The 24,737-nt window shown below is 51.0% G+C and overlaps 17 non-coding genes across 17 annotated transcripts; all 17 read left to right on the top strand.

The window, feature by feature from the left end:
* The first annotated feature begins 6,500 nt into the window (after positions 1-6,500).
* Positions 6,501-6,582, top strand: Trnal-aag (transfer RNA leucine (anticodon AAG)). The gene has a single exon. It is a non-coding gene; the product is annotated as a tRNA-Leu (tRNA).
* A 71-nt stretch (positions 6,583-6,653) lies between these two features.
* Trnal-aag (transfer RNA leucine (anticodon AAG)) lies at positions 6,654-6,736 on the top strand. The gene has a single exon. It is a non-coding gene; the product is annotated as a tRNA-Leu (tRNA).
* A 72-nt stretch (positions 6,737-6,808) lies between these two features.
* On the top strand, positions 6,809-6,890 carry Trnal-aag (transfer RNA leucine (anticodon AAG)). The gene has a single exon. It is a non-coding gene; the product is annotated as a tRNA-Leu (tRNA).
* A 225-nt stretch (positions 6,891-7,115) lies between these two features.
* On the top strand, positions 7,116-7,196 carry Trnal-aag (transfer RNA leucine (anticodon AAG)). Its single transcript has one exon. It is a non-coding gene; the product is annotated as a tRNA-Leu (tRNA).
* A 71-nt stretch (positions 7,197-7,267) lies between these two features.
* On the top strand, positions 7,268-7,349 carry Trnal-aag (transfer RNA leucine (anticodon AAG)). The gene has a single exon. It is a non-coding gene; the product is annotated as a tRNA-Leu (tRNA).
* Positions 7,350-7,418: 69 nt separating this feature from the next.
* Trnal-aag (transfer RNA leucine (anticodon AAG)) lies at positions 7,419-7,499 on the top strand. The gene has a single exon. It is a non-coding gene; the product is annotated as a tRNA-Leu (tRNA).
* A 5,195-nt stretch (positions 7,500-12,694) lies between these two features.
* Trnal-aag (transfer RNA leucine (anticodon AAG)) lies at positions 12,695-12,776 on the top strand. Its single transcript has one exon. It is a non-coding gene; the product is annotated as a tRNA-Leu (tRNA).
* Positions 12,777-13,001: 225 nt separating this feature from the next.
* Trnal-aag (transfer RNA leucine (anticodon AAG)) lies at positions 13,002-13,083 on the top strand. The gene has a single exon. It is a non-coding gene; the product is annotated as a tRNA-Leu (tRNA).
* A 71-nt stretch (positions 13,084-13,154) lies between these two features.
* Trnal-aag (transfer RNA leucine (anticodon AAG)) lies at positions 13,155-13,236 on the top strand. Its single transcript has one exon. It is a non-coding gene; the product is annotated as a tRNA-Leu (tRNA).
* A 74-nt stretch (positions 13,237-13,310) lies between these two features.
* Trnal-aag (transfer RNA leucine (anticodon AAG)) lies at positions 13,311-13,392 on the top strand. The gene has a single exon. It is a non-coding gene; the product is annotated as a tRNA-Leu (tRNA).
* A 72-nt stretch (positions 13,393-13,464) lies between these two features.
* On the top strand, positions 13,465-13,546 carry Trnal-aag (transfer RNA leucine (anticodon AAG)). Its single transcript has one exon. It is a non-coding gene; the product is annotated as a tRNA-Leu (tRNA).
* Positions 13,547-13,619: 73 nt separating this feature from the next.
* On the top strand, positions 13,620-13,701 carry Trnal-aag (transfer RNA leucine (anticodon AAG)). Its single transcript has one exon. It is a non-coding gene; the product is annotated as a tRNA-Leu (tRNA).
* Positions 13,702-13,925: 224 nt separating this feature from the next.
* On the top strand, positions 13,926-14,007 carry Trnal-uag (transfer RNA leucine (anticodon UAG)). Its single transcript has one exon. It is a non-coding gene; the product is annotated as a tRNA-Leu (tRNA).
* A 9,548-nt stretch (positions 14,008-23,555) lies between these two features.
* Positions 23,556-23,637, top strand: Trnal-aag (transfer RNA leucine (anticodon AAG)). Its single transcript has one exon. It is a non-coding gene; the product is annotated as a tRNA-Leu (tRNA).
* Positions 23,638-23,710: 73 nt separating this feature from the next.
* Trnal-aag (transfer RNA leucine (anticodon AAG)) lies at positions 23,711-23,792 on the top strand. Its single transcript has one exon. It is a non-coding gene; the product is annotated as a tRNA-Leu (tRNA).
* A 225-nt stretch (positions 23,793-24,017) lies between these two features.
* On the top strand, positions 24,018-24,099 carry Trnal-aag (transfer RNA leucine (anticodon AAG)). Its single transcript has one exon. It is a non-coding gene; the product is annotated as a tRNA-Leu (tRNA).
* A 225-nt stretch (positions 24,100-24,324) lies between these two features.
* On the top strand, positions 24,325-24,406 carry Trnal-aag (transfer RNA leucine (anticodon AAG)). The gene has a single exon. It is a non-coding gene; the product is annotated as a tRNA-Leu (tRNA).
* Positions 24,407-24,737: the final 331 nt, after the last annotated feature.

Here is a 24,737-nt window from a genome sequence, read left to right as displayed (position 1 = left end):
CCGGGGATGGGCCGCCGGCAAAAGCGCCTCTTGGGAGGCGTTCGGGTTTCAAACCCAAACCGAATGTTCTGCCCGAGAGAAGGCCTGGGGACAAAACGCAGCAGACCACCAACAACGCCGGGAAGCCAGGCGGCTCCGGAGGCGGCTAGCCGAGGGCTAGTCGTGAAAGGTAAGCACCATGCTCCGGGCTTATTTCATTATTATTGCGATAGCAATTATATGGACACTCCAAAGCAGATTTCTGCCGTCGGCGTCGCCGTCGCCGTGAGGTTCCGTATGACGTCAATGGAGATGAAATCGTCGCCGCGCACCGCCGAACGCTGTATGTGCGAGTGAAAGGGCGCGAGGGACGCGCGCTTTCACGGGGAGTGAACGCACGGCGGAGAACAAACGCGTGTTCTGCGCCGTGCTCCCTTAGGGCTGCAGAAGTAGGCGTCTCTTTCCTCCTTTACCATCACCATATATGTAGAGCAAACGCACCTTCTTCTGACGCACGAAAGGCCTTGGGGGGGAGGGGGAGGGAAGGGAGGCGACGTTTAGCTGCGGCACCAAGTGCCTATTTATATCAGAGGCTCCGGCAACAGTCACCAACGCCGCACGCATTTTGTGCGAACGCAGGCAAAACGCCGACGGCGTCGACAACAGTTCTGCGCGTTGCCGGTGCTGCTGCATGCCCAAGTTTATAGAGCTGATAAAGCTACTATCATTACTCCGTATAGCTCTCTGCAAATTTGCTATCGCAATTCATGCTTCGCCTTTCAGGTGAAACTGCGACAACTTTTTTAGTACAGCATGGCACCTGACCCGTCTCTCAGTATTGCCACACTAAACGTGCGAGGCTTGGCGGCTAGCCGTAAGCAAAGTCAAGTCCTACGGTTGGTCACTGACTACGACATCGACGTTTTAGCTGTCCAGGAGACCAAGGTAGACGGGGAGGAAGAGGACCGGGAGCATGGTGCGGCGTTTCACGACTAGATATTATGCAGTCGTGAGCCACGCGATAGGGACGTCCGCTGGATGTGTCCTGTTGGTTAAGAAGTTTCGAGACCTGGTTGTTCAAAGTGTGTTTTCATGTCAGTCGGGAAGGATTGTTATTTGCGATTTTGTTTTTTGTGAAGTTGAATTCCGAGTTATATGCATATATGCGCCAAATGGTGTAGAAGAACGTGCATTATTTTTTTCAAATCTTTTTCAGTATATTAGCAGTGAAAAGTGCATGCTTTTGTTGGGGGATTTCAACTGTGTTTTGAGTGCTCGGGATAGATGCAATAATGGTGGTATCCGCGATAAAAGCAGTCATATATTGTCTAGGCTGATAAGCGAAAATGAACTAGACGATGTATGTGAGTGTCTGGAGCGGGAGCGGGAAGTGATGTATACGCGATTTCAAGGCAGTAGCCATGCGCGGTTAGACCGCTTGCACATGTCACAGGACATGATTCCAAAGTGCCACAGTTATTCTGTTTCACCTGTGTCGTTCTAAGATCACTGCTTGGTGATGTGTACCATAGGAATGAAGAAGAAGAGTCAATCTTTTAACTGGGACCAATGCAAAATGAATGCCTTACTACTAAAAGACGCGCCATTTGTAGACGCAATTCATGAGGCCGTTATGGAAGTAAGCGATGAATGTATTGAAACAATAGCAGAGAAATGGGAATGGTTCAAACAGAAAGTAAAAATGAAAGCAATAGAAAGATCGAGCTGCTTAAAGTTTGAGAGAGAAATGAAAGAACGAGACTTACGAAAGATACTTAATCAGCTGATAGCGCTGGAGTGCGTAGAGCCAGGGGTGCATGAGCAAGATATGCGAACCATCAAAGTAAAAATCGAACAGTTGGACAAAGAACGCTATCAAGGTGCGATTGTGCGCGCAAGAGCACACGCATTAGTAGCGGGGGAGACGCCCACCAAAAGGGCGCTTGGACTTCAAAAAGCTCATGGTCGACGTAATCATGTCGATAAGATCTCGTGGAATGGCACACTCGTCGACGATAATAAGAGCATAGGCCGAGCGTTTTTAGAGTATTACCAGTCACTGTTTGCATATCAAAAAGCCAATGTAGATGAGTTGAAAAGGGTCTTTCTCAGTCGCATGCCGCGATTGAGTGACGACACGAAGGACCTATTAGAAGGCAATATAAGAGAACACGAAGTCGAAAAAGCAATAAATGGTTTGAACAACGGCAAATCACCCGGACCTGACGGTCTGAGCGCGTGTTTTTATAAAGCCTTCAAGAAAGAACTGTCGCCCCTGCTAACAGACCTGTTTAACGAAGCGTATGTGAACAAAGCTTTGCCGCCTTCTTTTGGTAAAGCGCATACCATCTTGATACCTAAGAGTGACAAAGCGGAGAAACTTAGGCTCGTGACTTCTTATAGGCCGATATCTTTAACCAATGTCGACTATAAGATTTTCATGAAGGTTTTGGCAGCCAGACTTAAAGCGACATCAAAGAAATAGTTGCAGACCACCAAACGTGTGGGATCAAAGGGAGGTCAATTTTTTCGAATATTCACACGATGCGGTGCGTGCTCGAGTGCTGTGACATCGCTTACGACGGCGTCGCAGTGCTCCAGCTTGACCTCGAGAAAGCGTTTGACTGTGTGTCTCATGATATTTTGTTTGCCATTCTGAAAGACGTTAATGTGGGTGCCATTATCACTGAGGGAGTGGCGTTGGCGTATCAGAACTGCACAACACGCTTAATTGTGAATAAATCATTGGGGGCCCCCATTAACGTCATGCGTTCTGTGCGTCAAGGCTGCCCCCTCAGTCCTCTTTTGTTTGCAGTTTACATTGAAACGATGTGTTTGGCGATAACTGAGAATGATGAAATACGTGGTTACAGCTTGGCAGCCACAGAAGTCAAGCTCCTTGCATATGCAGATGATATCGCCGTGTGTTGTACAAACAGAGAAAGTGTAACGGAAACAATATGCGTTGTGAAACAGTTTTGTGATGTGACGGGCAGTAAAGTGAACTGGGGTAAGTCCCTCGGACTGTGGCACGGAGAGTGGTCCTCGGCCCCGGACAATTTTGCGAATGTGAGCTGTGTGAAAACCCCTACCAAGTATCTCGGTGTTCCCTTGGACAGCTACAGACAGAGCGAGGAGTACTGGACGAACCAAATAAAAGAAACAAGAGAAAAAGCAGACAGGTGGAAAGGCATCAACCTGTACATTTTCGCAAGGGCAACTATATGTAATTTGTTTTATTGCGATAGCAATTATATGGACACTCAAAAGCAGATTTCTACCGTCGCCGTCGCCGTCGCCGTGAGGTTCCGTATGACGTCATTTGGAGAAGAAATCGTCGCCGCGCGCCGAACGCTGTATGTGCGAGTGAAAGGGCGCGAGGGGCGCGTCTTTCACGGGGAGTGAACGCACGGCGGAGAACAAACGCGCGTTCTGCGCCGTGCTCGCTTAAGGGCTGCAGAAGTAGGCGTCTCTGTTCTCCTTCACAATCACCATGTATGTAGAGCAAACGCGCCTTCTTCCGACGAGCGAGAGGCCGTGGGGGAGGGGGAGGGAAGGTAGGCGACGTTTAGCTGCGGCACGCAGTGCCTATTAAAGACGATAGTCTTTCTTGGGGAACTTAAACGCTGAAAATTTGGTCTGTCTGTCTGTCTGTCTGTTTGTCTGTCTGTCACCCGATTCAACCACCCGGCCAAAGTTGGACCACTTCCTTACCGCCCACACTACTTAAAGTGGTACGGCTGTTCATACTTGTGAACGTTATCGATCACAAAGTAAATATTACGCATATCTGAGGCGCAACATCACTAGGTAAGTATTAGGAGGTGTGTTCCTTTAATAGAAAATACATAGATACGTAACTCTAAAGACCCTAGTTTCTTAAGCTGCGCTGAAAATGCCATGCTATGCGCACCGACGAACGACGTTCCCCGACTGCGCGCCGACGAGCGCCCTCTGCCATGGAGGAAGGAAACCCTCTGCACAAGCTCATGTTTCCTGATGTATTGCCAAATGGCGTCCATGTCTCACGCAGCGCCTCCTCAATTTTATCAATGCCAGCCAGATGCGGCCGATTCAACATAAAGGAAGCGCTGTCTGAGGCAGGGCAAAACATAAATGGCCGCTTGATGAAATAATGCGGTAAAATGAAATCTGTTCAAACAAACCTCCATTGCATTTATCATGCCAGGACGGAAATGGTACGAGAACAGCATCACGGGTGGGCGCGGATCAGACCAGCACTCTTGTAGCACGGCCGTTAGAAGACTATCGTCTTTCGACGACATTTGCAGCGAAGCACGCAGATACGCGGCAATTTTTTTATATCAGAGGCTCCGGCAACAGTCACCAACGCCGCACGCATTTTGAGCGAACGCGGGCAAAACGCCGATGGCGTCGACAACATTTCTGCGTGTTGCCGATGCTGCTGCATGTCCAAGTTTATACAGCTGATAAAGCTAATATCATTACTCCGTATAGCTCTCTACAAGTTTGCTATCGCAATTGATGCTTCGCCTTTCAGGTGAAACTGCGACAACTTTTTTCATTACGAAGTTGTGGTACGTCATGCAGACGTTGTTTTGTTCAAGGGTAAATGTGCAAAGGTTGCACAGAGTGTTCGCCGTTTTATTGCGATAGCAATTATATGGACACTCCAAAGCAGATTTCTGCCGTCGCCGTCGCCGTGAGGTTCCGTATGACGTCAATGGAGATGAAATCGTCGCCGCGCGCCGCCGAACGCTGTGTGTGTGAGTGAAAGGGCGCGAGGGACGCGCGCTTTCACAGGGAGTGAACGCTCGGCTGAGAACAAACGCGCGTTCTGCACCGTGCTCCCTTAAGGGCTGCAGAAGTAGGCGTCTCTTTCCTCCTTTACAATCACCATATACTTAGAGCAAACGCGCCTTCTTCCGACGCGCGAGAGGCCGTGGGGTAGGGGTGGGAGGGAGGCGACGTTTAGCTGCGGCATCAAGTGCCTATTTATATCAGAGGCTCCGGCAACAGTCACCAACGCCGCACGCATTTTGAGCGAACGCGGGCAAAACGCCGACGGCGTCGACAACAGTTCTGCGTGTTGCCGGTGCTGCTGCATGTCCAAGTTTATACAGCTGATAAAGCTAATATCATTACTCCGTATAGCTCTCTACAAATTTGCTATCGCAATTGATGCTTCGCCTTTCAGGTGAAACTGCGACAACTTTTTCTTTCGATTATTTATCCGGCGTGAAAAGAAAGACATTATATGAAGATGTGTGCGATATTGTATTTCCTGTGCCATTGTACAGAGCGATATACAGTGGAGGACCAGGACAGGATGTCCTTAAACGGGTGAAAAGAATGGAGGTGCCTACTGGGGCAAAAACATTCTTTTTAGGCTACACACAGGAACACTGTCAGTGAAGACATTCATGGAAGAACGCGGCTTCCTTGTACCATGGGGCCCACTCTGCTTGATTTGCAAGCAACCTGAAACTGTAGATCATGTGTTCTTGCATTGCTGGGAAGGTGTATACTTCTGGGACGTCCTAAAACGGACAATCAAGAAGGAGTTTCCGTTGAATCCGCATGGGATCAGGTACTTACCGATTGAGAATGAGGACGGGTTCCATACGACCTAAATGTGCTCAATGGCCTCCACTGTTTATGGCGGGCACGAATGGCTGGGTACCATTGCGACCCAGATGCTAGGCCTGCTCGTACTTATTTTCGAGAAAGTATGTCTCGTTTCATTGAAATTAAGAAAATAAAAGATTGTGTACCTGATTGGCTGTCGAGGATAGAACCTCTGACAGCTTTAAAAGAAGTTTAGTTTGACAACGCCAGTCCATGTTGGGCTGATGGCTTACGTGTTTTTCTGTATAATCTGTAGGTGTTATTATTGCGATAGCAATTATACGGACACTCAAAAGCAGATTTCTGCCGTCGGCGTCGCCGTCGCCGTCGCCGTGAGGTTCCGTATGGCGTCAATGGAGATGAAATCGTCGCCGCGCGTCGAACGCTGTATGTGCGAGTGAAAGGGCGCGAGGGGCGCGCGCTTTCACGGGGAGTGAACGCACGGCGGAGAACAAACGCGCGTTCTGCGCCCTGCTCGCTTAAGGGCTGCAGAAGTAGGCGTCTCTTTCCTCCTTTACAATCACCATATATGTAGAGCAAACGCGCCTTCTTCCGACGCGAGAGAAGCCGTGGGGGAGGGGGAGGGAAGGGAGGCGACGTTTAGCTGCGGCACCAAGTGCCTATTTATATCAGAGGCTCCGGCAACAGTCACCAACGCCGCACGCATTTTGTGCGAACGCGGGCAAAACGCCGACGGCATCCACAACAGTTCTGCTTGTTGCCGGTGCTGCTGCATGTCCAAGTTTATACAGCTGATAAAGCTAATATCATTACTCCGTATAGCTCTCTACAAATTTGCTATCGCAATTGATGCTTCGCCTGTCAGGTGAATCTGCGACAACTTTTTTTGTGATGTCTGTTTCTATACTGAGTATTCTGTACATTATCAAAGACCGGCAATAAAAAAAAAAAGTAGCGTGGCCGAGCGGTCTAAGGCGCTGGTTTAAGGCACCAGTCTCCTCGGAGGCGTGGGTTCGAATCCCACCGCTGCCATATTGTGTCACTTTTTTTGCGTGCGCTCTTCGGCAAAAAGCGCACGCGACCGTCACTCGCAGGAGAACAGTGGTAGCGTGGCCGAGCGGTCTAAGGCACTGGTTTAAGGCACCAGTCTCCTCGGAGGGCGTGGGTTCGAATCCCACCGCTGCCATATTGTGTCACTTTTTTTACGTGCGCTCTTCGGCAAAAAGCGCACGCGACCGTCACTCGGCAGGAGAACAGTTGTAGCGTGGCCGAGTGGTCTAAGGCGCTGGTTTAAGGCACCAGTCTCCTCGGAGGCGTGGGTTCGAATCCCACCGCTGCCATATTGTGTAACTTTTTTACGTGCGCTCTTACGGCAAAAAGCGCACGCGACCGTGACTCGGCAGGAGAACAGTGGTAGCGTGGCCGAGCGGTCTAGGCGCTGGTTTAAGGCACCAGTCTCCTCGGAGGCGTGGGCTCTAATCCCACCGCTGCCATATTGTGTTACTTTTTCTACGTGCGCTCTTCGGCAAAAAGCGCACGCGACCGTCACTCGGCAGGAGAACAGTGGTAGCGTGGCCGAGCGGTCTAGGCGCTGGTTTAAGGCACCAGTCTCCTCGGAGGCGTGGGCTCGAATCCCACCGCTGCCATATTGTGTCAATTTTTTACGTGCGCTCTTCGGCAAAAAGCGCACGCGACCGTCACTCGGCAGGAGAACAGTGGTAGCGTGGCCGAGCGGTCTAAGGCGCTGGTTTAAGGCACCAGTCTCCTCGGAGGCGTGGTTTCGAATCCCACCGCTGCCATATTGTGTCACTTTTTTACGTGCGCTCTTCGGCAAAAAGCGCACGACCGTCACTCGGCAGGAGAACAGTGGTAGCGTGGCCGAGCGTCTAAGGCGCTGGTTTAAGGCACCAGTCTCCTCGGAGGCGTGGGTTCGAATCCCACCGCTGCCATGTTGTGTCACTTTTTTTACGTGCGCTCTTCGGCAAAAAGCGCACGCGACCGTGACTCGGCAGGAGAACAGTGGTAGCGTGGCCGAGGGATTCCACTTCCGGACACCGTAGCGAACGGTACGGAATGTCTCGCTCCCAGGGGCGGTTTCAGCGGCCCAGCAGGGCCGCGGTATCAGGCTTACGGAAACGTCTTCACAGGATTACCAAACTTGTTTTGCCTCAGCTGCCATCAGGTACGACCGTGTGTAACACCGTGTTTTGCATGGTGATTTGAAGGCCCGGCCTTATCGTGTTGAACATTTTCGCGATGCGCTTGACCGCTATAAGCTTATGACGGAGGTGGTAGCCCTCGGGCCTATCAGATGAACCATGTTTGGGCCATAACATTCAGGACGATGTCGGGAAAAGGAAGCTTTTGTCGGCGAAGGCGTTTAGCGTGAAGGAACATCGCTGTGTCGCGATTGATCCCTGCAACCAGGACATCAGAATGAAGCTTTACTGGCTGCTTCACACGACCCCCGACGAAGACGTCAGAGCAGCCCTGGCTCCATTCGGCACTGTGACCGAAATATCCAGGGAGAGGTGGCGAGTGCCCGTTGCGGAGACAAGGCTCTCACACGCGACTTGTATCCCTACGCTTAAAGGCTGGTATGACCATGTGTAAGACATCCCGCATCAGCTACGAGTATCAGAAGACCATGCACTCGTGATCGTGCCAGGCAGACCTCCGCTTGCCTCCGGTGCCGCGGCACCGCCATATACGGCGCGAGTGCCGTGTGCCACGTTGGGGGCTCTGTCGTCGTTTTGGCCACGACGAGACCCAATGCGTGCGAAAGCTACGCTAACGTGACTGGGCCGGGCCGGAGTGACGCCATCGACGAGCACCTGATGACCAGGCAGACGCGGAAGAGACTGCTGGAGGGGGTGTGACCCACAAGGCAAGCAAGAGAAGGCCAGTGGTCTCGGGCTAGCGACAAGTGCCAACCTACCAAGGGCAGCAGTGAGGGTAGGGAAAGCGAAGCGCAGGGTGAACCGGCTGCGGAAAATGCGATGGTGTATGAAAGCGCAGACAATGCGGTGGATACCGAGGGCGTTCTACGACAGGGCAACCCTGGCGCGGCCGGACTCAATGAGTCTTGCGAGAAAAACACCACGCCATCGCAGGTTCAAAGAGGCCCCGGGAAGTCACCGACGTGGATGGCACGCTTGAGCAAGACGACGGTGGTAGCAACGAAGGGCCGCCCTCGAAGGCCTCCGTTTTCCGCCGGTCTACGCTTAAGCCTAGACCAAACGTTCCGACAGACAGGAGGCAGACGCCGGCAGTTCACCCAGACAAGCAGACGACGCCGACAGTACCCCAGACGGACGGCAAACGCCGGCGTTTCCCTCGGACGGCGGCAGACGCCGGCAGTTCCCTCGGACGGGCGGCAGACGCCGGCCGTTCCCCCAGATAAGCAGACAACGCCGACAGTTCCTCCGCAGTAGCGGGGTGCTGTTCTCGTAGAACGCTAAGTTGTGACTCGGGTTTTTGGAACGATCGAGGTCATGATGTGTGCCGAAGAGCGAGACGTCGTGGCTTCGTCGCATGCGACGGAGCTTATAGAGCGCAGAGAATATCTGTAAGTTACACTACCTTTGATTCCATAAAGTTATTGTGTTATCGCTTGCTCTTCTCTTTCCATGGCAAATAATCTTGGGCTAGCATTACGTATTGGCACGCCTTAACGTACGCGGTTAACGGCCAGACGGCGACAAGCCCAATTAAGTCGCCTGATGCTAGAAAATGACATAGACGTTCTTGCGGTTCAAGAAACTAAAATTGAAAGTGAAGAGCAAACGGACAAATGGTCGATATTTTTCAATTGCGTTATAGCATTTGTGTTTGCCATGCGGTAGCAAGGCCGGTGGCTGTCTTTTATTTTTGCGTAATTCAATAGGCATTGTTGAACAAAGTGTAAGGACGGCCCAAGATGGGCGATTGGTACTGTGCGACTTCTCTTTAAATGATGTTGGTTGGCGAATGATCTGTGGGTACGCTCCGAACAATGTTTGTGATAGGAAAATATTTTTTGACTATGTTGAGACGCTTCTGGAATGTGAAAGAAATGTCGTCGTCCTCGGAGACTTTAATTGTGTATGCATGTCCGAAGATAGGGTGCCGAATACTGTAGTACGCGATAAAGTGCACATCAACTCAACGCAATCATGGCAGGCTATGATTTAGTAGACGTGGGAAACGTTTAAGCGGAAACAGTGTTCTTTTTACTCACTTTCAAGTGAGAGTCACGCTCGACTAGACCGTCTATACGTATCAGCAAGCCTCGCGCGCACGGTCACTAGCTACACAGCTACATATGTGAGCTTCAGTGACCACAGCCTGGTAACCTGTACAGTGGGCGAGAAGCTTAAAGGGTCTAACTTTAACTGGGAACTGTGGAAAATGAATGACACAATCTTAAGTGATGAATGTTTCGTAAAAACTGTAAAGGAAAAAATTGATGGGATGCAAATGGATGTCACATCAAACTATGCTGAGCTATGGGAGCAGTTCAAAATTGATGTGAAAATGAGTGCATCGAGAGGGCTTGCGTGATACGTCATAAAGCAAACAAAGAGAGAAAGAACTACAAAACATGCTGGATTACTTTCTAAATGCGGAGTGCACAGTGCCGGGATTTTTTCTAAGCAGATACGAGAACTTAAATGCGAACTTGAAACGTTGGACGCCGAAACTTATCAAGGGGCTGCGATAAGAGCACGAGCCGATCGACTGTGGCTCGGAGAAACGCCAACTAAGCGGGCGCTCAGTGACGAAAAGAGTTACGCTTCTAAGAACATAATTAAAGAATCTGGTTTAACGACGCAATGTCTAAAGACCAAGAAGTCATTGAGAAGCTTTCGTTAACACTACCGAGCTTTGCTGGGTAGGCAGGTGCCCGTTACGGTAGAGTTTGTTAACACTTTTCTAACGCTTCTGCCGAACTAGAAGATGAAATTAAAGAGGGACTCGAGAGCCCTATCACGGCTAAAGAAATTAAAGAAGCCATTGAAGACTTGGGTAAAGGAAAAGCGCCTGGACCTGACGGCCTAGGAGCTTCATTCTATAAAACTTTCAAGGTGGAACTAGCTGAGTTACTTTACTGTGTTTGTTGCGGAAGCTCATGAAACTAAGCACTGCCGCCATCATTCAGGAAAAGTCACGTCGTACTTATACCGAAATCCAATGAAGCGGTAAAGCTGCAATTCGTTAATGGATACAGGCCTATAAGCCTCACGAACGTGGATTACAAGATCTACATGAAAGTGCCTTGAAAAAGACTGCAGACAGTTATAAAGTTAATAGTAGGTCCTCACCAAACATGTGGTATCAAAAAAAGGACAATAATGTCGAATATTCACGTCGCTAGGAGTATATGGGAGTGTTGCGACGCAAACCTCGAACGTGTAGCAATGGTTCAATTAGACCTAGAAAAGCTTTCGACAGGGTTGCTCACAGCATACTCCTTGCAGTGTTAGAACACATCAATGTAGGAAAAGTGATTCAGGACGGAGTAGCCATGGCCTATCAGAAGTGTTCAGCTCACCTGGTAATCAACAAAAGAATTAGTGAAAATATACCAGTGTTATCCAGTGTGCGCCAGGGGTGCCCTTTGTCCCCTTTACTTTTTGCCATTTTTCTTGAACCTTTCTCTCTGAAAGTACGGGAAAACAAAATATTCGCGGCTACCGTCTCTTAACGCAAGAGGTAAAAATATTAGCTTACGCAGATGACATCGCGCTTTTTTGCATTGATCAAGAGAGCATTCGGGAAGCAGTCAAAAATGCAAGAAGGTTTGCGCTCTCACCGGGAGTGCCATAAGTTGGCAAAAAAGCTTAGGCTTTTGGCACGGTGAATGGGATAGCCGGCCTGCAATGGTCGAAACGATACCGTTCACTGATACGCCAGCCAGTTATCTTGGTGTTCCTTTAGAATACTATCGCGATACTACCACGCAATGGACCGAGCAAACCGAGCGGCTTAAAGCACAAACAACGAAGTGGGGTGGCAAGAATCTGTCAATATTCGCGAGAGCCACGGTGTGCAATGTGTTTCTTGTAGCCAAAGTGTATTACATGTTACAAGTTTTATGTATGTCGCGAGTGTGTGTACAGAAGTTGCACAGGGTGTTTGCTTTGTTCGTGTGGGGGTCCGGATGGGAGCGCACGAGCCGTTTGAATCTGTTCATTCAGTGCAGAAAGGAGGTTTGGGGTTATCGCATTTGTTTTTGAAACAGATAGTGTCGCGATTCATATTCTTGCGAGATGAAAGCAATTGTTTTTTACGGTGCGTTATCCAGACGCGATTAGGTGACGCACTGCCAGAGTATGTAGTGACGTCATGTGCTAGAAGGAAAGTAGTTGTCCGAGGTTTTTTGTTCGAAGTGATAAGTGCTTTCCGTCTTTTAAAAGAGCACTTTTCTATGGAGTACCTTAGTACTGTCGCAAGGAAAGCGATTATATAAGTATTTAATAAATGTAATGTGTCCCGTGCCAATATACCGTGCAATATATGCACTGGGGCGAGAGCAGAACGTGTTGAAGCGTGTTAAAGGAATGCCAGTAAGACCAACGACAAAAACCTTTTTCTTTATGCTACCACACTGGCACGCTTCCTGTCAAGCCATGGCTGCAGGAGAAAGGGATCTTTGTACCCTGGAGTGTTAATTGCCACATCTGCAAGAAACCGGAAACAATTGAGCACATTTTTCTGGAGTGCTGGGATTCAGTCTTCCTTTGGGATATTCTACAAAGGACCATTAAGAAAGAATTCCCATTAGCACCCTTTGGAATCCGGTTTTTATCTTTTGATGAGACAGAAGGTGTGCCATGTGACATGGTGATGTGTGCTCTGCATGCACAGCGTGTGGAAAACACGAATGGCGGTGCGAAATGAAGATGTACGCGCAAACGGGCAAGAGAATATTTATAGAAAACATCTTGTTTATTCGCGAAGTCTATAAAGTACTCAGTGAACCACCTGAGTGGTTACCTACCTTTGAACAGCTTGCAGCCATTAAGCTGTTTAAACATTTACTGACAAGGTACACTTGCACCTAGAACTGTACTGTCTTTTTCTGTTTTGAATTCGAGGCGGTGAATTCCTGTTCGTTGTACATATGTTGTTATGGCAATAAAGAAAAAAAAATGAAAAAAAAGGTAGCGTAGCCGAGCGGTCTAAGGCGCTGGTTTAAGGCACCAGTCTCCTCGGAGGCGTGGGTTCGAATCCCACCGCTGCCATATTGTGTCACTTTTTTTACGTGCGCTCTTCGGCAAAAAGCGCACGCGACCGTGACTCGGCAGGAGAACAGTGGTAGCGTGGCCGAGCGGTCTAAGGCGCTGGTTAAGGCACCAGTCTCCTCGGAGGCGTGGGCTCGAATCCCACCGCTGCCATATTGTGTCACTTTTTCTACGTGCGCTCTTCGGCAAAAAGCGCACGCGACCGTCACTCGGCAGGAGAACAGTGGTAGCGTGGCCGAGCGGTCTAAGGCGCTGGTTTAAGGCACCAGTCTCCTCGGAGGCGTGGGTTCGAATCCCACCGCTGCCATATTGTGTCACTTTTTTACGTGCGCTCTTCGGCAAAAAGCGCACGCGACCGTCACTGTGCAGGAGAACAGTGGTAGTGTGGCCGAGCGGTCTAAGGCGCTGGTTTAAGGCACCAGTCTCCTCGGAGGCGTGGGTTCGAATCCCACCGCTGCCATATTGTGTCAATTTTTTGTTACGTGCGCTCTTCGGCAAAAAGCGCACACGACTGTCACTCGGCAGGAGAACAGTGGTAGTGTTGCCGAGCGGTCTAAGGCGCTGGTTTAAGGCACCAGTCTCCTCGGAGGCGTGGGTTCGAATCCCACCGCTGCCATATTGTGTCACTTTTTTTACGTGCGCTCTTCGGCAAAAAGCGCACACGACTGTCACTCGGCAGGAGAACAGTGGTAGCGTGGCCGAGCGGTCTAAGGCGCTGGTTTAAGGCACCAGTCTCCTCGGACGCGTGGGTTCGAATCCCACCGCTGCCATATTGTGTCACTTTTTTTTACGTGCGCTCTTCGGCAAAAAGCGCACGCGACCGTCACTCTGCAGGAGAACAGTGGTAGTGTGGCCGAGCGGTCTAAGGCGCTGGTTTAAGGCACCAGTCTCCTCGGAGGCGTGGGTTCGAATCCCACCGCTGCAATATTGTGTCACTTTTTTTTACGTGCGCTCTTCGGCAAAAAGCGCACACGACTGTCACTCGGCAGGAGAACAGTGGTAGTGTGGCCGAGCGGTCTAAGGCGCTGGTTTAAGGCACCAGTCTCCTCGGAGGCGTCGGCTCGTATCCCACCGCTGCCATATTGTGTCACTTTTTTTACGTGCGCTCTTCGGCAAAAAGCGCACGCGACCGTCACTCGGCAGAACAGTGGTAGCGTGGCCGAGCGGTCTAAGGCGCTGGTTTTAGGCACCAGTCTCCTCGGAGGCGTGGGCTCGAATCCCACCGCTGCCATGTTGTGTCACTTTTTTTACGTGCGCTCTTCGGCAAAAAGCGCACGCGACCGTCACTCGGCAGGAGAACAGTGGTAGCGTGGCCGAGATTCTGCTTCCGGCCACCGAGCGTTACGGTTCGTGAATCATGGCCTCTCCCGGCGCAGCGACAGCGGTCACTTTTGGCCGCGGAAACAGGACCAACGACGATGAGAAGGATTACCCTTTTATTTTGCCGCAACTGCCTAAAGGACGAGTGGCTACTAACACCGTGTTTTTACACGGGGATGTACTATCGGCCAAGAAAGTAAACGTACCACGGCACCAGCGGCCGGAGCGGTTACCTGGCCACAACGGGGCGCTGCTGTCTCGCTCCGCGCGCTTGGGTCGAGAGTACTGTGGGTGACGTTCAGCTTCTCCCTCACTCTCGCGCGGTGTCTTGTCACGCTTCATAAAATGCCTAGTGCGTCGTACGGTTGCTTTGCCGCTGGCGGTCGCGATGAAAGGGACCGTGCATAGCCGGGATTAAACACCTGGCGCTGTCGCGCAGCAGCCGACGGCCGCAGGGATTCAAACCCCGGCACGGTGAAAGAACAAAGACCTGCGCTGTTTTTTTTTTCTTGCCTATATTGACCTTATCTTTCAAACTAGTGTCTGTCGCCTACGTGCCTTGCTACTCGAATTTAGGCAACAATGCACAAGGCGCCGCAGCGGCGGCTAACGCGCGCTCTTTCACGCCAGTGCTATAACTTGAAGCCGCGCCTGCAGCAAAGCTGGGAGCTCCTCTATCGAGGGTGCTTTTCAGGCATTATTTCCCGCAGTGGGTTTAATATTTATATCAGGGATGACTCTGAAGACTGCTTTAAATGGCTGCTACAATACGTAGTCCATTATAAAGCTTTCTTCACAAAAGTACCGCCAGGAAGAGATGATTTGGAATAGGAGTAGGGAAATGTAGTCAATCATGAAAGGTAATCCACGCAAGCAGATAAAAGTGACATTTGGTGGTGTCACGCGGATCTCGGGAGTGTTTGCGCTATTTGCATAGGGAGACGTTAGCCGTGGTGGAAAGGCAAATATGACTTTATCACACCGAACATAGTTTACACATAGAAAAAGCTGAAATATACATAACCATCCAATAGCTCTCTAAACAAATATCCCTAAACGCTCACACTACCTTATCACTTCTTTTTGTGGTGCACCCGTCCGTGTTAAACAGTCTGCCCAAGCTGGCATCGCAGTCGATGTACAAATAAAACTCCCACAAGTCCGCTTCCGGTCTCGTGACGTCCGTAGCGTTGTTGAAGATCCTGAAGCCGTTGTCGACCTTGAGCGTGACAATTCCGCTGCCTCTGTAGAGCGACAGCGAGGCTTCCTTACAGCACCGCAGCACAATCCCCAAAAACCGTTTCATCGTTTCTTCACTCCTCACGTAAGCCTAGCTGACGCGTCGCTCGAGGACTCGCCTGACTTTTTCTTGTCCAGGGTGATCGTGTCGCAGTCTCTGGCGCTTGCGGCAGCCGGAGAACGTCGTAAAATGGATCTTGCATCTATTCTCTGCACGGCAAGGAAACCTTGACGGGCGCGAGCACAACCGGCCGCGCACGTCAGTCTGAGAACGTCAAAGGATGCACGTCAAGCCGCCGTGCCGCTAACGTGAACGTGCATTTTTCCGCAGGCGTGAAAGAGCGCTCGTCAGCCGCCGCTGTGGCGCCTTCAGCGATGTCGCTTAAACTCGAGCAGCAAGGGACGTAGGCGACAGACACTAGTATGAAAGATAAGGTCAATATAGGCAAGAAAAAAAAAACAGCGCAGGTCTTCGTTTTTTCACCGTGCCGGGGTTTGATTCCCTGCGGCCGTCGGCTGCTGCGCGACAGCGCCAGGTGTTTAATACCGGCTATGCACGGTCCCTTTCATCGCGACCGCCAGCAGCAAAGCAACCGCACGACGCACTAGGCATTTCATCAAGCGTGACAAGACATAGCGCGAGAGTGAGGGAGAAGCTTAACGCCACCCACAACACTCTCGACACTCTCGACCCAAGCGCGCGGAGCGAGACAGCAGCGCCCCGTTGTGGCCAGGCAGCCGCTCCGGCCGCCGGTGCCGTGGTCCGTTTACTTTCTTGGCCGATAGTACGTGCGAGACCATACAGGGTCGAGGACTTCAGAGACGCCCTACTGCCGACGGGCTTGCTGCCTTGCATGGTATGGATAGGGGCGTACCAGATCAATCACGTTGTGGCGGTGACCCTTAAGGATGCGACCACCACGAAACGGCTGGTGGCCCTAAAGGAACTTCAAGTGAAAGGGCGACGGTGCGTCATCGTCGACCCCCAGGACCAGCAGGTGAAGCTTCGGCTTCACTGGCTGCTGTATGGCGTTGCCGACGATGACGTCCGGACGGCGTTTGCGCCTTTCGGCAACGTGGACGAGGTAAGCCAGGAGAGGTGGCGTGTCCAAGGTATAGGGGACAAGACCTCTACCACGCGGACCGTGCTCCTCAAGCTGAAGACCGGCGTCAAGGTAGAGGACCTTCCACATCAGGTCCGAGTCGGCGGAGAGCTCGCTTTGGTGGTCGTTCCCGGTCGGCCCATGCTGTGCTTGCGCTGCCAGGGCCCTGGGCACGTCCGGCGAGAGTGTAAGGTGCCGCGCTGCTCCCGTTGCAGACGTTTTGGGCACGTCGACGCCGACTGCGTGAAGGCGTACGCTACAGCGACAGGCCCAGCAGTGAGTGAAGCGGCAGCCGAAAATCTGATGGATGCAGCAGAGGCTGAAGACGCCGCTAAGGGAGCCGGAGACCAAGTGCCGCCAGCGAAAACAAGTACCGTGACAGTGCCGGAGGGCACTGAAGCCAAGGTGGTCGAAGCCGCTGAGCAAGTGACTGGGCCGGCACGAGTCGGCACGGAAGCTGTCCTTGGAAAGGAAGGTGCGAGTGAAGGCGAAAGCGATGACGACGATTCAGAAATGGAACAGAGCGAGGCTGCCAACGACGGGGACCGGGCTGCTAGTCTCGGTGCAACCTTCAAGCGCCCCGAGACGACGCCGGAGACAAGGACAACGCAGCATCCAGCACCGGGGATGGGCCGCCGGCAAAAGCGCCTCTTGGGAGGCGTTCGGGTTTCAAACCCAAACCGAATGTTCTGCCCGAGAGAAGGCCTGGGGACAAAACGCAGCAGACCACCAACAACGCCGGGAAGCCAGGCGGCTCCGGAGGCGGCTAGCCGAGGGCTAGTCGTGAAAGGTAAGCACCATGCTCCGGGCTTATTTCATTATTATTGCGATAGCAATTATATGGACACTCCAAAGCAGATTTCTGCCGTCGGCGTCGCCGTCGCCGTGAGGTTCCGTATGACGTCAATGGAGATGAAATCGTCGCCGCGCACCGCCGAACGCTGTATGTGCGAGTGAAAGGGCGCGAGGGACGCGCGCTTTCACGGGGAGTGAACGCACGGCGGAGAACAAACGCGTGTTCTGCGCCGTGCTCCCTTAGGGCTGCAGAAGTAGGCGTCTCTTTCCTCCTTTACCATCACCATATATGTAGAGCAAACGCACCTTCTTCTGACGCACGAAAGGCCTTGGGGGGGAGGGGGAGGGAAGGGAGGCGACGTTTAGCTGCGGCACCAAGTGCCTATTTATATCAGAGGCTCCGGCAACAGTCACCAACGCCGCACGCATTTTGTGCGAACGCAGGCAAAACGCCGACGGCGTCGACAACAGTTCTGCGCGTTGCCGGTGCTGCTGCATGCCCAAGTTTATAGAGCTGATAAAGCTACTATCATTACTCCGTATAGCTCTCTGCAAATTTGCTATCGCAATTCATGCTTCGCCTTTCAGGTGAAACTGCGACAACTTTTTTAGTACAGCATGGCACCTGACCCGTCTCTCAGTATTGCCACACTAAACGTGCGAGGCTTGGCGGCTAGCCGTAAGCAAAGTCAAGTCCTACGGTTGGTCACTGACTACGACATCGACGTTTTAGCTGTCCAGGAGACCAAGGTAGACGGGGAGGAAGAGACCGGGAGCATGGTGCGGCGTTTCACGACTAGATATTATGCAGTCGTGAGCCACGCGATAGGGACGTCCGCTGGATGTGTCCTGTTGGTTAAGAAGTTTCGAGACCTGGTTGTTCAAAGTGTGTTTTCATGTCAGTCGGGAAGGATTGTTATTTGCGATTTTGTTTTTTGTGAAGTTGAATTCCGAGTTATATGCATATATGCGCCAAATGGTGTAGAAGAACGTGCATTATTTTTTTCAAATCTTTTTCAGTATATTAGCAGTGAAAAGTGCATGCTTTTGTTGGGGGATTTCAACTGTGTTTTGAGTGCTCGGGATAGATGCAATAATGGTGGTATCCGCGATAAAAGCAGTCATATATTGTCTAGGCTGATAAGCGAAAATGAACTAGACGATGTATGTGAGTGTCTGGAGCGGGAGCGGGAAGTGATGTATACGCGATTTCAAGGCAGTAGCCATGCGCGGTTAGACCGCTTGCACATGTCACAGGACATGATTCCAAAGTGCCACAGTTATTCTGTTTCACCTGTGTCGTTCTAAGATCACTGCTTGGTGATGTGTACCATAGGAATGAAGAAGAAGAGTCAATCTTTTAACTGGGACCAATGCAAAATGAATGCCTTACTACTAAAAGACGCGCCATTTGTAGACGCAATTCATGAGGCCGTTATGGAAGTAAGCGATGAATGTATTGAAACAATAGCAGAGAAATGGGAATGGTTCAAACAGAAAGTAAAAATGAAAGCAATAGAAAGATCGAGCTGCTTAAAGTTTGAGAGAGAAATGAAAGAACGAGACTTACGAAAGATACTTAATCAGCTGATAGCGCTGGAGTGCGTAGAGCCAGGGGTGCATGAGCAAGATATGCGAACCATCAAAGTAAAAATCGAACAGTTGGACAAAGAACGCTATCAAGGTGCGATTGTGCGCGCAAGAGCACACGCATTAGTAGCGGGGGAGACGCCCACCAAAAGGGCGCTTGGACTTCAAAAAGCTCATGGTCGACGTAATCATGTCGATAAGATCTCGTGGAATGGCACACTCGTCGACGATAATAAGAGCATAGGCCGAGCGTTTTTAGAGTATTACCAGTCACTGTTTGCATATCAAAAAGCCAATGTAGATGAGTTGAAAAGGGTCTTTCTCAGTCGCATGCCGCGATTGAGTGACGACACGAAGGACCTATTAGAAGGCAATATAAGAGAACACGAAGTCGAAAAAGCAATAAATGGTTTGAACAACGGCAAATCACCCGGACCTGACGGTCTGAGCGCGTGTTTTTATAAAGCCTTCAAGAAAGAACTGTCGCCCCTGCTAACAGACCTGTTTAACGAAGCGTATGTGAACAAAGCTTTGCCGCCTTCTTTTGGTAAAGCGCATACCATCTTGATACCTAAGAGTGACAAAGCGGAGAAACTTAGGCTCGTGACTTCTTATAGGCCGATATCTTTAACCAATGTCGACTATAAGATTTTCATGAAGGTTTTGGCAGCCAGACTTAAAGCGACATCAAAGAAATAGTTGCAGACCACCAAACGTGTGGGATCAAAGGGAGGTCAATTTTTTCGAATATTCACACGATGCGGTGCGTGCTCGAGTGCTGTGACATCGCTTACGACGGCGTCGCAGTGCTCCAGCTTGACCTCGAGAAAGCGTTTGACTGTGTGTCTCATGATATTTTGTTTGCCATTCTGAAAGACGTTAATGTGGGTGCCATTATCACTGAGGGAGTGGCGTTGGCGTATCAGAACTGCACAACACGCTTAATTGTGAATAAATCATTGGGGGCCCCCATTAACGTCATGCGTTCTGTGCGTCAAGGCTGCCCCCTCAGTCCTCTTGTGTTTGCAGTTTACATTGAAACGATGTGTTTGGCGATAACTGAGAATGATGAAATACGTGGTTACAGCTTGGCAGCCACAGAAGTCAAGCTCCTTGCATATGCAGATGATATCGCCGTGTGTTGTACAAACAGAGAAAGTGTAACGGAAACAATATGCGTTGTGAAACAGTTTTGTGATGTGACGGGCAGTAAAGTGAACTGGGGTAAGTCCCTCGGACTGTGGCACGGAGAGTGGTCCTCGGCCCCGGACAATTTTGCGAATGTGAGCTGTGTGAAAACCCCTACCAAGTATCTCGGTGTTCCCTTGGACAGCTACAGACAGAGCGAGGAGTACTGGACGAACCAAATAAAAGAAACAAGAGAAAAAGCAGACAGGTGGAAAGGCATCAACCTGTACATTTTCGCAAGGGCAACTATATGTAATTTGTTTTATTGCGATAGCAATTATATGGACACTCAAAAGCAGATTTCTACCGTCGCCGTCGCCGTCGCCGTGAGGTTCCGTATGACGTCATTTGGAGAAGAAATCGTCGCCGCGCGCCGAACGCTGTATGTGCGAGTGAAAGGGCGCGAGGGGCGCGTCTTTCACGGGGAGTGAACGCACGGCGGAGAACAAACGCGCGTTCTGCGCCGTGCTCGCTTAAGGGCTGCAGAAGTAGGCGTCTCTGTTCTCCTTCACAATCACCATATATGTAGAGCAAACGCGCCTTCTTCCGACGAGCGAGAGGCCGTGGGGGAGGGGGAGGGAAGGTAGGCGACGTTTAGCTGCGGCACGCAGTGCCTATTAAAGACGATAGTCTTTCTTGGGGAACTTAAACGCTGAAAATTTGGTCTGTCTGTCTGTCTGTTTGTCTGTCTGTCACCCGATTCAACCACCCGGCCAAAGTTGGACCACTTCCTTACCGCCCACACTACTTAAAGTGGTACGGCTGTTCATACTTGTGAACGTTATCGATCACAAAGTAAATATTACGCATATCTGAGGCGCAACATCACTAGGTAAGTATTAGGAGGTGTGTTCCTTTAATAGAAAATACATAGATACGTAACTCTAAAGACCCTAGTTTCTTAAGCTGCGCTGAAAATGCCATGCTATGCGCACCGACGAACGACGTTCCCCGACTGCGCGCCGACGAGCGCCCTCTGCCATGGAGGAAGGAAACCCTCTGCACAAGCTCATGTTTCCTGATGTATTGCCAGATGGCGTCCATGTCTCACGCAGCGCCTCCTCAATTTTATCAATGCCAGCCAGATGCGGCCGATTCAACATAAAGGAAGCGCTGTCTGAGGCAGGGCAAAACATAAATGGCCGCTTGATGAAATAATGCGCTAAAATGAAATCTGTTCAAACAAACCTCCATTGCATTTATCATGCCAGGAGGGAAATGGTACGAGAACAGCATCACGGGTGGGCGCGGATCAGGCCAGCACTCTTGTAGCACGGCCGTTAGAAGACTATCGTCTTTCGACGACATTTGCAGCGAAGCACGCAGATACGCGGCAATTTTTTTATATCAGAGGCTCCGGCAACAGTCACCAACGCCGCACGCATTTTGAGCGAACGCGGGCAAAACGCCGATGGCGTCGACAACATTTCTGCGTGTTGCCGATGCTGCTGCAAGTCCAAGTTTATACAGCTGATAAAGCTAATATCATTACTCCGTATAGCTCTCTACAAGTTTGCTATCGCAATTGATGCTTCGCCTTTCAGGTGAAACTGCGACAACTTTTTTCATTACGAAGTTGTGGTACGTCATGCAGACGTTGTTTTGTTCAAGGGTAAATGTAAAGGTTGCACAGAGTGTTCGCCGTTTTATTGCGATAGCAATTATATGGACACTCCAAAGCAGATTTCTGCCGTCGCCGTCGCCGTGAGGTTCCGTATGACGTCAATGGAGATGAAATCGTCGCCGCGCGCCGCCGAACGCTGTGTGTGTGAGTGAAAGGGCGCGAGGGACGCGCGCTTTCACAGGGAGTGAACGCTCGGCGGAGAACAAACGCGCGTTCTGCACCGTGCTCCCTTAAGGGCTGCAGAAGTAGGCGTCTCTTTCCTCCTTTACAATCACCATATACTTAGAGCAAACGCGCCTTCTTCCGACGCGCGAGAGGCCGTGGGGTAGGGGTGGGAGGGAGGCGACGTTTAGCTGCGGCATCAAGTGCCTATTTATATCAGAGGCTCCGGCAACAGTCACCAACGCCGCACGCATTTTGAGCGAACGCGGGCAAAACGCCGACGGCGTCGACAACAGTTCTGCGTGTTGCCGGTGCTGCTGCATGTCCAAGTTTATACAGCTGATAAAGCTAATATCATTACTCCGTATAGCTCTCTACAAATTTGCTATAGCAATTGATGCTTCGCCTTTCAGGTGAAACTGCGACAACTTTTTTCTTTCGATTATTTATCCGGCGTGAAAAGAAAGACATTATATGAAGATGTGTGCGATATTGTATTTCCTGTGCCATTGTACAGAGCGATATACAGTGGAGGACCAGGACAGGATGTCCTTAAACGGGTGAAAAGAATGGAGGTGCCTACTGGGGCAAAAACATTCTTTTTTAGGCTACACACAGGAACACTGTCAGTGAAGACATTCATGGAAGAACGCGGCTTCCTTGTACCATGGGGCCCACTCTGCTTGATTTGCAAGCAACCTGAAACTGTAGATCATGTGTTCTTGCATTGCTGGGAAGGTGTATACTTCTGGGACGTCCTAAAACGGACAATCAAGAAGGAGTTTCCGTTGAATCCGCATGGGATCAGGTACTTACCGATTGAGAATGAGGACGGGGTTCCATACGACCTAAATGTGCTCAATGGCCTCCACTGTTTATGGCGGGCACGAATGGCTGGGTACCATTGCGACCCAGATGCTAGGCCTGCTCGTACTTATTTTCGAGAAAGTATGTCTCGTTTCATTGAAATTAAGAAAATAAAAGATTGTGTACCTGATTGGCTGTCGAGGATAGAACCTCTGACAGCTTTAAAAGAAGTTTAGTTTGACAACGCCAGTCCATGTTGGGCTGATGGCTTACGTGTTTTTCTGTATAATCTGTAGGTGTTATTATTGCGATAGCAATTATACGGACACTCAAAAGCAGATTTCTGCCGTCGGCGTCGCCGTCGCCGTCGCCGTGAGGTTCCGTATGGCGTCAATGGAGATGAAATCGTCGCCGCGCGTCGAACGCTGTATCGGCGAGTGAAAGGGCGCGAGGGGCGCGCGCTTTCACGGGGAGTGAACGCACGGCGGAGAACAAACGCGCGTTCTGCGCCCTGCTCGCTTAAGGGCTGCAGAAGTAGGCGTCTCTTTCCTCCTTTACAATCACCATATATGTAGAGCAAACGCGCCTTCTTCCGACGCGAGAGAAGCCGTGGGGGAGGGGGAGGGAAGGGAGGCGACGTTTAGCTGCGGCACCAAGTGCCTATTTATATCAGAGGCTCCGGCAACAGTCACCAACGCCGCACGCATTTTGTGCGAACGCGGGCAAAACGCCGACGGCATCCACAACAGTTCTGCTTGTTGCCGGTGCTGCTGCGTGTCCAAGTTTATACAGCTGATAAAGCTAATATCATTACTCCGTATAGCTCTCTACAAATTTGCTATCGCAATTGATGCTTCGCCTGTCAGGTGAATCTGCGACAACTTTTTTTTGTGATGTCTGTTTCTATACTGAGTATTCTGTACATTATCAAAGACCGGCAATAAAAAAAAAAGTAGCGTGGCCGAGCGGTCTAAGGCGCTGGTTTAAGGCACCAGTCTCCTCGGAGGCGTGGGTTCGAATCCCACCGCTGCCATGTTATGTCACCTTTTTTTGCGTGCGCTCTTCGGCAAAAAGCGCACGCGACCGTCACTCTGCAGGAGAACAGTGGTAGCGTGGCCGAGCGGTCTAAGGCACTGGTTTAAGGCACCAGTCTCCTCGGAGGCGTTGGTTCGAATCCCACCGCTGCCATATTGTGTCACTTTTTTTACGTGCGCTCTTCGGCAAAAAGCGCACGCGACCGTCACTCGGCAGGAGAACAGTGGTAGCGTGGCCGAGCGGTCTAGGCGCTGGTTTAAGGCACCAGTCTCCTCGGAGGCGTGGGCTCTAATCCCACCGCTGCCATATTGTGTCACTTTTTCTACGTGCGCTCTTCGGCAAAAAGCGCACGCGACCGTCACTCGGCAGGAGAACAGTGGTAGCGTGGCTGAGCGGTCTAAGGCGCTGGTTTAAGGCACCAGTCTCCTCGGAGGCGTGGGTTCGAATCCCACCGCTGCCATATTGTGTAACTTTTTTTACGTGCGCTCTACGGCAAAAAGCGCACGCGACCGTGACTCGGCAGGAGAACAGTGGTAGCGTGGCCGAGCGGTCTAGGCGCTGGTTTAAGGCACCAGTCTCCTCGGAGGCGTGGGCTCTAATCCCACCGCTGCCATATTGTGTCACTTTTTCTACGTGCGCTCTTCGGCAAAAAGCGCACGCGACCGTCACTCGGCAGGAGAACAGTGGTAGCGTGGCCGAGCGGTCTAAGGCGCTGGTTTAAGGCACCAGTCTCCTCGGAGGCGTGGGTTCGAATCCCACCGCTGCCATATTGTGTCACTTTTTTTACGTGCGCTCTTCGGCGAAAAGCGCACGCGACCGTGACTCGGCAGGAGAATAGTGGTAGCGTGGCCGAGGGATTCCACTTCCGGACACCGTAGCGAACGGTTACGGAATGTCTCGCTCCCAAGGGGCGGTTTCAGCGGCCCAGCAGGGCCGCGGTATCAGGCTTACGGAAACGTCTTCACAGGATTACCAACTTGTTTTGCCTCAGCTGCCATCAGGTACGACCGTGTGTAACACCATGTTTTTGCATGGTGATTTGAAGGCCCGGCCTTATCGTGTTGAACATTTTCGCGATGCGCTTGACCGCTATAAGCT

The sequence above is a fragment of the Dermacentor silvarum genome, chromosome 4 (assembly GCF_013339745.2).
Source record: "Dermacentor silvarum isolate Dsil-2018 chromosome 4, BIME_Dsil_1.4, whole genome shotgun sequence".
Lineage (NCBI taxonomy): Eukaryota > Metazoa > Arthropoda > Arachnida > Ixodida > Ixodidae > Dermacentor > Dermacentor silvarum.
This window is presented reverse-complemented; position numbering and strand designations above follow the sequence as displayed.